General features: G+C 35.7%; 1 protein-coding gene across 11 annotated transcripts in view; it reads right to left on the bottom strand.

Moving 5' to 3' along the window:
* Window positions 1-10,541, bottom strand: part of PTPRD (protein tyrosine phosphatase receptor type D) — a 2,135,645-nt gene that overhangs the window by 1,668,131 nt on the left and 456,973 nt on the right. For 8 of the 11 annotated variants that reach the window (XM_079926376.1, XM_079926379.1, XM_079926370.1 and 5 more), the window contains one exon: window positions 3,008-3,114. The exons of 2 other annotated variants lie outside the window; for them this stretch is intronic. The gene's annotated coding sequence lies outside the window, so the exon portion shown is untranslated. Of the gene's footprint in view, window positions 1-3,007; window positions 3,238-10,541 lie in introns of those variants that run through there. One more of the 11 variants, XM_079926381.1, reaches the window with a different exon arrangement.

Genomic DNA, 10,541 nt, shown 5'->3' with positions numbered 1-10,541 from the left:
TCAAAGCATTTTTGAAAGATAAAATAAGATACATCATTTAAACCCTTAGCATTAAGCCTGTACTGTTAAGTGCTCAATAAATATTAGCTATTATTTTCAGTCTTTAAAGCATGCTATGTTTCAGAGACTCCAGGAAGGCTTTCCTGCCTCGAAATTCAGGACTGACTTCCAAATACTTAGGTTGTCATTATATTATACATTAAACACATCCCATTCTTTCATAACTCTATATAAAGAAGGATGTGATATATTAGGCATTGTCTTTACCTTAATATCTTTCATAATTGGATATCTGACCTGTAACTGAATAGAAGTGTTTATGTCAGGAGAGATGTTATATGCGGAAGGGCAGAGAAGAGCACAATGCTAGTGGGAGGAATGGAAGATATATTCCTATACAATTTTGCTATGCTGGCTCTAGTATGCAGTAAAGTATAGCTGATCATCAACCTTCTCATCCCCACCTTGTGGGGGATATTTGCATAGTTCATGTAACCATGACAATACAGGTAATTATAGTCTGAAAATCAGAAAATAGACTGAAACCATATAGACCATATTTAAAAATAAGAGATGATGAGGAAAGATTCTGCTGCAGGCTGGGCTGGCACCTTGTCAACTACACACTAAAAGCGATGTAGTGATAAAAGACTAAATGAAAGAGAGTAAAGAAAAAGTATTGAGGCAACAATCATCACAGAGAATATTTATGTTAGTGGTAAGCAGTTAACACTGGTAAACGCTAATTCTTAGGCATTTGTAATTTGTTGTCTTTTTTTAAATAGATCATTGAAGTAAAGAAATATTCTGTACATAAAAGAATGGAAATTCCATGAGACTTTTCAGCAATTATAGGACACTTGCTACAAAATGTTGTCTATGCCCCATTCCATTCTAATGTATCATTGACCAATGTTAAGGTTAAAAGTTTTCCTAGCTTCTCATCATTTTTTTTTATGTAGACTCAATATGCCCTGAATGATTGTTGGGCAGGCTTTAATAAAAATCTTTTAAGAGTGTGTATACTTATGTATATATTACTCTCTTAAAAACAATTAGTTATTTTAATTTAGCAAACCCTTACCTGTCATATGATGATCACTATGTTAAACATGGGAATGAGAAGAGTCAAATGTATTGAGATGGAAACAAATCCTTTTTATAGCTTGATGTGGAACTGCTCTTAAGAAGATTGTTACCTGTGTTGAAAAAAATTTTGCTAAGTCTACTTGAAGTAGAAGTTAAGACCTCAGCTGATCCATAACACGAATGGCTCAACTATCCTCAAAATAAGTGGAGTGATGTGTTGGTTGATCTAGAGAGAAAATGTGTCTGTGGCGGGGTGGGGGTACCTGAGTAAGAGAAAGAGGACTTGGAACCCCAAACTGTAGCAGGAGGTTTGTAGAAAGTCATGCTTCTTCCTCTTTAGTTTTGAGAGAAGGTGAATGTATTGAGTGTATTCTGTACATGTGAGCCAGGTCCCTTGGGGCCAGAGATCAGACTGTGGTCGGCATCTGCTAAGATGGCCCCCAGTGATTCCTTCCTCCTGCTGTTCATGCCCTGGTGTTTATGCCCTCCTGGTTTCTGTCATTGGCATTTTCTCTCTCTCTTAAGAATTGCTCTAGAGGAGGCCAGCTGCCATGGTCTGGGGACACCCTGGCAGCCCAGGAAGAAGTCCATGTGGCAAAGAATTTGATGTCTCTAGCACATGGCTATTGGAGGCTTTCATTGCAGCTGTCTACCAAGGGTTGGTCAAGTTGATAAACTGGAACATGGAAGGTACAGGACAGTTTGGATGGGAGAGGGTGGAATCACCAGAGGGACTGCGGTGAACGTCCAGATGACACAGAGAACTGAAAAATCTCCCACAAGTATAAGAAAGACTAAGGAGATGTAAAGAAAGAAAGTTATTGGGGAATTACAGAAAATGCAGCGAACATGGAGTCTGACTCTCACACCTGAAAAACCGAAGTTGTGTACAATATTTAACTCTGAGGGTCAGAGTATCCCTAACTCACATATGGTTTCAGAAACTTCAAGGCAGGCACATAAATGACTACAGCACAAGAATGAAATATTAAAGAGTACTCATGCACATTATATATCAGTATATAAATATGTAAGTGCATAAATAGTATAGATCACTTAAAATAACATAAACTAATAAAGTATAATACAGCATAAGTAATATGAAATATTATATGGAAATAACTATCATACACCTAACATAACAAAAATAAATGATATGTAAGTAGAAATACAAGTAATACATTCACCACAATAAACAGTAACAAAGTTAACTAATATATACCTATTCTTATATATTTATACAGAGAACACAAATTTTCAGAAATATATCTGATACATGCTAAACTAATCTTCAGTTGAAAAATGAGTAATATGGAAAGATTAGCATTTGCATAATCACTGTATTCAGTTCTTGTAATGTTACCATTATTGCTAGTAAAGGATGTCAAATTTAATTACATTTTCCTATACATTCCAGGAAAGTATAAAAGAGGGGTGTTGCTATATTTTATATATATATACACATACATATATATATATATTTTTTCACTTAGGTAATGTTTTGTCTAAACTTGTATATAGTGTAGCAATACCTAAAAGTGTTACACTGTTGAATTCTAAGGTTGTTTAAGACATTGGGACATTTTTTTATTCTATGTCCTCCCTGTATAATTAACCCACATTCTTTAAAAAGTGTTCCAATATTTTCACAAATTCTCTTTTTAACCAACCTGATTTAAGAATCTCTTTGCAATATTTAACCCAGTTAGGTCAGTGTGGTCATTTTAAACTATGTTCAAACTTTCCTTGATACTCCTCCCTTCAAAAAGAGAAGACTGATCCCCGATTTTACTACCCAGAAATGTAGGCTGGAGTCAGTCTCTAAATCTAATGAATAGAATGTGGCAGAAGTGTTACTATATGAATTTTGAAAATAAGCATATACACACACATAGAGTATCTCTTTTGGACCACTTACCCTGAGGGAAGACAACAGCCAGATCATGAGCACAGGAATACGTGTGAGGAGAGACACCGGGGAGGAACTGAGGCCTTCCCCCAACAACTAGCACCAACTTCCCAGCCCTGTGAATGAGACACCTTGAAATTACAACTCTGCACCTTCTGAAAAGCCTGCAGGATGACAACTGACTGCAAACTCTTGAGAGACTCTGAGGCAGAACCACTCACTTAAGCCATGCCTTAATCTTGACCCACAGAATCTCTGAGGATAATAATTATTGTTGTGTTAAGCCACTGTGTTTTGGGGCTTTGTAATACAGCAATTAATCTAATACAATCACCTCATTATTTTATATTCCATCTTCAATAAAGATGTATTAGGAAAAAGAGATCACCTTTTATGTAGGACAAAAACTGCAATTTAAAATGCACACAATCAGTATTACTGCATTAGTCTTGTTTTTAATAGTGCACATGTTAATTTCTGAATCTGTGAATAGATGTGCCATTATTATGAGCTACCATTGGTGACTGTTACATGTCTGTGTTTAAACTTAATTCCAGATTAAGAAAGCACATTTGTAAATCCAGTTACTTAGCTGAAATCTCACAGAAGAAGATTTGTAAGTGGAATATGACATTTTATTCTTGCTCAAAATACTTACTTATATACTTTGAATGAAATCATTACAGTTATAAATTGTGTCTTATTTTTGTGGTACATTCTGCCATTTTCCAAAATAATAAAAAACTACTGCTAGCTTACTTAGAAATAGGAAACTAAGTTTTATGTGAGAATTATTTCATTAAATTCATACTGTAAGTTAATTAATTGACATAGTGGAGTAACAAAATTCATTTTTTAATTTAAAAAGTGAGCATTTATTGTTTGGTATGAGGTAAGCACTTGCTTTAAATGTCTTTTATGTATATGTTAATTATTGCTGCTGTTCTACCAATTAGGAAAACAAAGCAAAGACAAGTCAAATCACTTTGAAAGGGTCACATATTTAGTAAGTGGTAAACTGGGCTTGAACTCAGGCCTTCTAATGTGTACATTCTTAAGCATACTGATGTCCCAATCTGGAATCCAGTTTTCCCTCTAACACATAACAAAAGATCTGCAACAAAAGCTCATAAAAATGACACATACATCTACAGGTTCAAAATTAACATATGCCTTATTAAAGGCAAGACTAATCTAGCCATATTGATTGTGCACATCCTAAAATGCTTCTGCCTTTAAATACAAATTAGTATATGATCAAATTGCAGTGTAATTTTTAACAGTTTTAAAATCTCCTCAAGACAACATACCTAACTCTATCAGAATAGATACATTAAAAAAAAAAAAAAAAAATCAAACCAACATGCATTCCCTACAAGCTACTTGGAACTCCAAGGGAAAAAAGCAACAAGGTCACAAAACAGGTCATCTTAATGGTGTACAATCTGGGGTTGCATTTATCTTAAACAAAGGATAATGGTAACCTCCAAAATGTAAGGAAGAAAATAGTAAAAAATTTCTAAGCAAAGACAAAGAATTGGTGACACTAAGGTATACTTAGGGGCTGATCAAATTTGAGCTGCTTTCATTCCTGCTTTTTCTATTTCAGGACTCAAGAACTTGCTGCATTCTCCCCACTATTAGGAAGGATGAATATAAAAGGCAACCTACATTGTCTAAAAATAGACCTCAGTCCACTTTGACAAAGCACTCCATCCAGCAGCACTCTGCTGCCACGCTTTCACTAAACCAATGGAGATGTCAGCTTCATCTATTTCGTTTCTACTGGAGAGCACAGGAAATCTTCGATATTTTGACCTGTCTCCACTGGAGAGGAAGAATTTGATTTGTAAAAAGACATGGGCCTAATTTTGCTAGATTTAATGAATCAGTTAAGGAAGTCTCTATATGGCTGCAGGAGCAGTCTGTCAGCAACCCCATGACAAATCTCTTTCTCTAACAGATTACAGTATGCTCACAAAAAATTCACTTCAGGGTGAAATTTGGCATGTGGTTATACATTTCTGGGATAATCATAATTTTTTCCCTTTCGTTAGCAAGAAAAAAAAATCAGTGTCTTAACCTATAGCACTTTGTTACAACTAAAATAACAAGAAAAATACATAATAAGACTAGTTAGTCCATCTCTGATAAAAACAGAAAAGTAGAAATACCCTCCTTGATCAAAAGAGAGTAGAAAAATAGACACATATTTTAATAATATTTATTTTCTACCCTACATACATTTTATCTTCCAAAAAAAAATGTCTACAGATCTTACCCTATCACAAGAAACATTAAAGGGCTTAAGTCATATTTTGAAAACTGTTATATTAAGACACTGTCAGTGATTAACATTTTCACTTCCAGAGGAATTCATTTAGGACCACTTCGATTTCTTGATGAAAGCTCATTAAAGTAAAAGAGTATATCCATATTTATAATAAAATATGTTTTGCTTTTTTTCTGTTATACTTAAAATATGATCATGGTAGGAGAATCTGTAAAGTGGATATAAACTTAATGATCAAATAAAAATTATTCAACATCCCACCAGATATAACTATTATAATATTTTTATATCCCCCAATACAATTTTATTTAGCAAATAAAATACACAGAGATGATATTTTTGGTATATGCATTCTATTCCATTTCATTCTCTCCTTATATCATGTTTTCTTAGATTCCTCTCAGTCCAAAGCTGAAAAGTTAATTAATGAATTCATCCATATATACACTTATACAGCAATCTATACACACACGCAGACATACAGTCACCCACCCATCCTTCTAGCCACCTATCCATACATACATACATAAACTCAAAAAATAGTTTAATGATACTGTCTATTGCAAAAAATCACTCTTCTACGTAATTGTTTACTAAAACCAAAAAAAAATATCTGTCTTATTTTAACCTATAACTTGTGGGGGAGAGAAACAACTAATAAATAGAGAAATATATGAAATGATTTCAGACAATGATATTTACTCTGATACTGGCCATTCCTGGAAGAGGTTGGCATTAGGACCTCAGAGAAGGATAAGTCAAGTCTTTCCCAGAAGTTAATGATCACAGATAAATTTTGTACCTCTAGAAAATAAGTAGTCTCAAAGTTAGATTTTTATGAGGTGTAAGGGGGAGGATTTCTAAAGTCTATTAGCGTAGAATATCTAGAGCTAGACCAATGTAGCCCTGATTAAGTGGGTAGAGAAAAGTCAGGATAAGAAGTTAAGCATTAAAAATCCTTCACCCTCCAAGCTTAGTTATGCTGTGGGAGGAAAAGGAGAGACTTATGAAGTTGAATGTTTGAGACTCTAAAGTTATAGTTACCATCCTCCTCCCCATACTCATCTTGGAGCAAGGCTTTGAGAGGGTTGGGAAGTCTTGACAAGTATCTAGTATATTTGGGGAAGCCCAAGAGCATTGGTAGTATGAAGGTGCTGCTGACAGAGCCAGCTGCAAGCAGAGATCCGGGGTTCAAAGATGTGGGTGGTGACTTTGAGTCTGAAAACAAATGACTGGAACCACAGCCAAGGGAATTTTTGTACTCAGTGGCAAAATGGGACCATAAACATTGTCACAGTCACAAATATAGGAGCATACCTGACTACTTACAGCCAATGCCAGGAAGGATCCAAAAGATTCCAGGTGGAGGTGTACCTTTTCTATCCTTCTGCCATGGTGTGCAGGAAGTAGAAAGCACACTGCCTATATACTCAGAAGCCACCTCAAAGAGGAACATAGGAGGAGGAGAATATCTAACTAATAAAAATTTAATTCTAAGAGACTGAGCTACGTAGTGAAATGCTTAGGTTTATAAAAGTAAGACAGAGCTTTATTTATAAGTTCTGTTAGCCTAACTTTAATTTTTCTCTGTCAAAAGAAAGGTCTAGGGCTTCCCTGGTAGCTCAGTGGTTGAGAATCTGCCTGCCAATGCAGGGGACACGGGTTCGAGCCCTTGTCTGGGAAGATCCCACATGCCACGGAGCAACTGGGCCCGTGAGCCACAACTACTGAGCCTGTGCATCTGGAGTCTGTGCTCCACAACAAGAGAGGCCGCGATAGTGAGAGGCCCGCACACCACCATAAAGAGTGGCCCCCGCTTGCTGCAAGTAGAGAAAGCCCTCGCACAGAAACGAAGACCCAACACAGCCAGAAATAAATATAAAAATCAATCAATTAATTAAAAAAAAATAGTCCACATCAAAAAAAAAACTTAAAAAAAAAAAGAAAGGTCTAGGAAGAAGATGAGTTTTAGACATTTAAAAGCTACATTTTACTTTGCATATTTTAATATAGTGTTAGTAAGTCCTGAGCTCATTAGAAATATTAAAGTGTATGGTCAAAGGCTTTGACCCAAAATTTCTTCAGAGTTACGTGAAATCAAGAGACAGACAGTAGTTCCTAGAACTAAAGTTATTATATCCCACCCCAATCACTTGCCTTTATTTTTAACTCTGAAGAGAAAGGAATATGCATAAATATGAGACAACTGTACAATGTGGAAAAAAAGTCAAAGTCAAAGATGGTATTGCTTATATTCCTGCTCCTGCTCCAGTAGTTCTCAGTAACTTACAGGAAAAGAATGACACATTCACAGGTTGTTTCTGTCTACTGTACATCTATTTTCTTACTTATGAGAAATGCATAGATCTACTCATTTGTTCAACATAATCTGTATCTGGCATTATGCTTCCTAAGTGTTGAGGACACAGGGACACAGTTCCTTTCTTCAATGAGATTATTGTCTAGAAAATGAGTGTGCGAATGGACACAGAACTTCAACTCTTTGATCTGATTAGGCAGCTCTCAGATTTCATATTTCAATTAAAAAATTGCATCACTGTATTCTGTGTATCACATCACAGAAAGATTGGGAAAAAAAAGAATAGCATAGGATATTGATTAAATGGAGAGATCAAAATACTGTTGTTAATAATAATCACAATAAATAGGCATTATTTAATGAGCTTATTATTTATCAAATATTGTGTTGTAAAATATGCATTAGTCTAGTGGTCTCAACCTTGCCTGCACTCTAGGATCACCAGAGGAGCTTTTAATACCTCTGATGCCCAGGCCACACCCAGGTCAATTTAATCACAACCTCTAGGGTAGGAACCAGTCCTCAGTAGTATATTTTAAATCTCCTCAGGTATCTACAATGTGCAGCCAGGTTTGAGCACCACTACATTAGATACAATAAAATACACATTCTTGGCCTTCCCTGGTGGCACAGTGGTTGAGAGTCTGCCTGCCGATGCAGGGGACACGAGTTCATGCCCCAGTCTGGGAAGATCCCACATGCCGCGGAGTGGCTGGGCCTGTGAGCCATGGCCGCTGAGACTGAGCGACCGGAGCCTGTGCTCCGCAACGCGAGAGGCCACAACAGTGAGAGGCCCATGTATCGCAAACAAAACAAAACAAAACAAAAACGCATTCTTTATTGAATATACCCTTGTGAAAATCAGGACTACATTTAGTTTTTCAATAAACCACTAAGGCTCGTTTAGTTTTCCAATAAACCACTAAGGCTGAATAGTAACAGAGATAGTGTGGTATGTGAGGACAGATGTATGGTTTCACAATAAATTAATGGGATTTCAGTGTGCTTCCCACAGCTGGCTCAGTAAAATATTTCATTCATAGTAGAAGGGAATGAGAATATGTGAATCACATTCAAACGAATCAGAGCTATCCCTACCTATGACTATGTAGCAAGCGCAAGTAAGGAGCAATATCTGTATTATTATTTAGAGACACCAAAGGGAAATTAGATATTACTGCCATGAAGCTATCTATCCTAGGATATTCACATTGCAACACAAATTTCACATGTCATTTTTTCCTCCTTATAGCATTTAGAAATAGAGAAATTCAAGATGATAAGATGCTATACATAGAAAATCCTAAAGACACTACCAGAAAGCTACTAGAGCTCATCAATGAATTCAATAAGGTTACTGGATATAAAATTAATGTTCAGAAATCTGTTGCATTTCTATACACTAACAATGAACTATCAGAAAGAGAAATTAAGGAAACAATCTCAATTATCATTCCATCATAAAGAATAAAATACCTAGGAATAAAACCTACCTAAGGAGGCAAAAGACCTGTATTTTGAAAACTATAAGATGCTGATGAAATAAACTGAAGACAACACAAAGAGATGGAAAGATATACCTTATTCTTGGATTGGAAGAACGAATATTGTTAAAATGACCATACTACCCAATGCAATCTACAGATTCAATGCAATCCCTATCAAATTACCAATGGCATTTTTTCACAGAACTAGAACAATTTTAAAACACAAAAGATCCCAAATACTCAAAGCAATCTTGAGAAAGAAAAAAAGGAGCTGGATGAATCAGGCTCCCTGACTTCAGACTATATTACAAAGCTATAGTCATCAAAACAGTATGGCACAAAAACTGCTATATAGATCAATGGAACAGGATAGAAAGCCCAGAAATAAACCCACAAGTTTATGGTCAATTAATCTATGACAAAGGAGGCAATAATATGTTATGGAGAAAAGACAGTCTCTTCAATAAGTAGTTCTGGGAAAACTAGACAGCTACACGTAAAGGAATGAAATTAGAACATTCTCCCACACCATATACAAAAATAAACTCAAAATGGATTAAAGACCTAAATGTAAGACACTATCAAACTCCTAGAGGAAAGCATAGGCAGAACACTCTTTGACATAAATCACAGCAATAATTTTTGGGGACTGTCTCCTAGAGTAATAGAAATAAAACCAAAAATAAACAAACAGGACTGAATTTAAATTAAAACCTTTGCACAGCAAAGGAAACCATAAACAAAATGAAAAGACAACCTATGGTCTGGGAGAAAATAATGGCAAACAATGCTACTGGCAAGGGATTAGTTTCCAAAATATACAAACAGTTCATGCAGCTTAATGTCAAAAAACAGACAAACAAAGAACCCAATCAAAAAATGGACAGAAGACTTCAATAGACACTTCTCCAAAGAAGACATACAGATGGCCAATAGGCACATGAAAAGATGCCCAATGTCGCAAATTTTTAGGGAAATGAAAATCAAAACTACAATAAGATATCACCTCACACCAGTCACAATGGCCATCATTAAAAAACCTACAAATAATAAACAGTGGAGAGGGTGTGGTGAAAAGGGAACCCTCCTACACTGTTGGTGGGAATGTAAATTGTACAGCCACTGTGGAGAACAGTATGGAGGTTCCTTAAAAAAATTAAAAACAGAGTTACCATATGATCCAGCAATCCCACTCCTGGGCATAGATCTGAAGAAAACTCTAATTCAAAAAGATACATGGACCCCAATATTCATAGCAGCACTATTTACAATAGCCAAGACATGGAAACAACCTAAATGTCCATTGACGGATGAATGGATAAAGATGTGGTATATGTATACAATGGAATACTACTCAGTCATACAAAAGAATGAAATAGTGTCATTTGCAGCAACATGGATGGACCTAGAGATTATTATACTAAGTAAAGTAAGTTAGAGAAA

The sequence above is a fragment of the Stenella coeruleoalba genome, assembly GCF_951394435.1.
Source record: "Stenella coeruleoalba genome assembly, chromosome: 7".
Taxonomy (NCBI): Eukaryota; Metazoa; Chordata; class Mammalia; order Artiodactyla; family Delphinidae; genus Stenella; species Stenella coeruleoalba.
The sequence above is the reverse complement of the archived record's forward strand: the minus strand, read 5'-3'. Positions and strand labels throughout refer to the sequence as shown.